This window comes from Stomoxys calcitrans, chromosome 3 (genome assembly GCF_963082655.1).
Source record: "Stomoxys calcitrans chromosome 3, idStoCalc2.1, whole genome shotgun sequence".
In the NCBI taxonomy this organism is placed as follows: Eukaryota; Metazoa; Arthropoda; class Insecta; order Diptera; family Muscidae; genus Stomoxys; species Stomoxys calcitrans.
Genome location: NC_081554.1, coordinates 196,370,508 through 196,373,974, shown reverse-complemented (window position 1 = coordinate 196,373,974; position 3,467 = coordinate 196,370,508).

Sequence of the window (3,467 nt, the reverse complement as noted above, 5' to 3'; positions counted from 1 at the left end):
TCCGATGTGGTCCATTTTCGAACTAAACCTGCATTTGGACAAATAACGAATATGTGCAAAGTTTCAGCTCAATATCTCCATGAGGCCACCGTAGAGCAGAGGTATGCATGTCCGCCTATGAAGCTGAAAGCCTGGGTTCGAGTCCTGGCAGGAACTTTAGAAAAATTTTCAGCGGTGATTATACCCTCCTAATGCTGGCGACAGTTGTGAGGATCTATGCCATTTGAAAAATGGTGTGGCAGCTATGTAAAAACTTCTCCCCAAAGAGGTGTCGCTCTGCATCATGCCATTCGGTCACGGCTATAAAATCGGAGGTCCCTTATCATTGAGCTTAAAATAGAATCGGATAACACTCATTGATTAGTGAGAAGTTTGCCCCAGTTCCGTAATGGAATGTTCATGGGCAAATTTGCATCTCTAGTTTTAAAGACTGTTGCGTGACGGATTTTTACGATTTTTACGACGATAAATACTCTATTTTTATACTTTACTTTATAGGGTCGGAAATGGAGATTTCAATGGATTGCAAACGGAATGACAAAATGAATATACCCCCATCCTTCGGTGGTGGGTATAAAAACGTGCTAAATTCCCCAGGGCCGAATCTTTTATGCTCTTCACCATGGATCGCATTTGTCAAGTTCTTTGGCCGAAGTGTCTTTCTAGGCAAACAAAAGATAATCGATAAGAATTACTATGCAATTTAAGCTATATCAAGTAATGAACCGATTAGAGCCATACTTGTTTAGGCTGTTGGAGAGCAAAGTGGAATTCATAGTCCAAATTTCAACCAAATCAGATAATAATTGAGCCCTATAGTTCAAAAAATAAAATCTGGAGATCTGTTTATATGGGAGCTATATCAGGTTATGGACCGATTTAGACCTTACTTGGCACAGTTGTTATAAGTCAATATAAAACACTTTGTGTAAAATTTCAGCCAAATCGGATAATAATTGCACTCTCTAGTGGCTCACGAAATCAAGATACGAGATCGGATTATATGGGAGGTATATCAGGGAATAAACAGATTTGGACCATAGATTTCACAGTTGTTGATGGTCAAACAAACATGGCGCCCTTTAGAGGCTCAAGAAGTGAAGATCAGGGATCGGTTGGTACAATTGTTGCAAGTCAAAATAAAACACTTGGTGCAAAATTTCAGCCGAGCCGGATAAAAATTGCCCCCTCTAGAGGCTCAAGAAGTCAAGATCCGCCTCAAACGCCTAGCTTTATTTCTTCGAAAGTAAGCGTGCTTGTAACAGAAGGAAAAACGGACGGACTGGGGCTAAATCGACTTAGAATGTCGGGTCTAGTTACAAACGGAATGACGAAATGAGTATACTACCCATTATATGGTAGTGGGTATAAAAACTGCATAAGATATAGTCTTGGGAGAAATTCGAGAAACAAACAGAGAAAACGAATCATTTTTCAACCAGTTGCTATTTGACCGACCAAATCATCGAATTGAATGGTTCATCCGCCATACTGCCCTGATATAGCACCCAATGACTTCTTTTTATTCCCGCACAATAAGATAAAAACGCCTAGTCACAGGTTTTCGTTGCCAGAAAATGTTGTTGAAGCGTTCAATATGTTTTGGACGTGTCTCCATCGGAGTGGAAAAAGTGCTTCGGCACTTGGTTTAAGGGCATGTAAAAGTGTATAAATCATGCTGGAGGTTACCTTGAAAAACAATAATCTTTTTTGATGAAATTTTAGTAGCAGCCCTCGTATATCAAAATATAATCGAACTAAACAGTCAGCCTAAATAGGTCAGCTCTACCGGGGAGTTTAAGACAACTCACAAGAACTACATTTAATAGCAATCGGATGAAACATGCACCCCATGGGGGCTTAAGCCCCTAAATCAGGAAGATGGTCTATAAGGATTCGACTTGAACCATAATCCACAAGGTTATGGAGAAGTATTACCAAAGAAAATTAAAAATATTTATATAATTTTTTTTTTAGTTTTTTTTTGTATTATTCTTTCTAATTTATTGATACATAGTTTTAAAATTTACGAAATTCTGCTTAAAAACTCCTTGGGCATTTTTAAACCCATTCATTTGATTTATTTTAACGAAAATTATTTCGTTAAAAAGTTCGAATCTTGACAGTATGGCAACCCTGCATTACAACCGTTAAAATCATGTACCAAATGTATAATTGGCCAAAAATATGAGCAATATGGGCACAGCCACTTAGGCTTTTGTTCCAGGGAATGCCTCATAAACTCTTAGTGCTCACTGTCAATACCTAGGTCTTCCTGTGTTTATGCCTGCCCATGTTTTTGGTAAGGGGACGTAATTTGTCATTTATTTAGACTGCGGCAACCGGCAGATACCTCCATAATTTTGCCGAAAAAAATGTTGTTGTTGAATTTTTATTTATTGTCAGCATTTCCATACGCACTATTTCAGTTTTACCACTTTGGCAGCTGACATGCATTCCTATACGGCTGCATGACAGTTGTTGTCGAAGCGTGACTACTGTGAGTAAGAGTTAGTGTTATTGGCCTAAATGTATGTGTGTGTGTGTGTGTTTATATTTCACGCATAATTTTAGGCTCTAGTTGCCACTAGTTTTCGCACAATGAATGTCACCAGAGACACATATGTGCATAATAGTGTGTGTGTATATCTACAAATGTATTAAGAAGACAAGGGAAGGGAACTACAGTTAGCCAAGCTGGCAAACCGGCACGCACTTGTCACCGTTGGTACTTGTATGTATAAAATACTTTGTTCGTTATATGTGTATGTGCGTGTTCGTGTGTGTGAATATACATATATGATGTATGAACACGAACACGTCGACACTGTATATCATTAAAAGGCAAATACATCTCTTTTTCTAGTTGTTTGTTGTTGTGTTATGTTACTGTTTTGCCCACGCAACACTTTTTGGCAAATTTTGTTTACCACACTGACACATTTATGGTTGCCTAAAATTATGCAAAGATTTTTAACGCATACACATTATGCGCATTTAGGCCTTCAACAAATACGTGTAACATACTCCGTCAAGCTTCAAGCGGCGAACGTACAAAGCATCCAACACAGTGTGGGAATGAACACTAAATATTAAAATAAGTAAAATGTAACAAGTTGAGATGGGCCGAATATTGGGAATCCTTCACCATGGATTCTGCTAAAAATTTACACAAAATTTAGTGAATTGCCTTTCAATATTAATGAAGGGTATAGCTGTACATTACGTACCAAATTTCTGAGCTTATAGAGACAGTAATTAGAAAGCTAATCGAGATATCGCTTCATATAGTATGTTCGTATTTGGCACATTTGTTGAAAGTCACAAACCCCTACGTGCAGAATTTAGCCCAATCGTATAACAATTGCAGTGTCTAGGGCCCCGTAGCGCAAAGATAAGCATGTCCGCCTATGACGCTGAGCTCCTCGTTTCGAATCCTGGCGAACACATTAGAAAAACAATTTTCA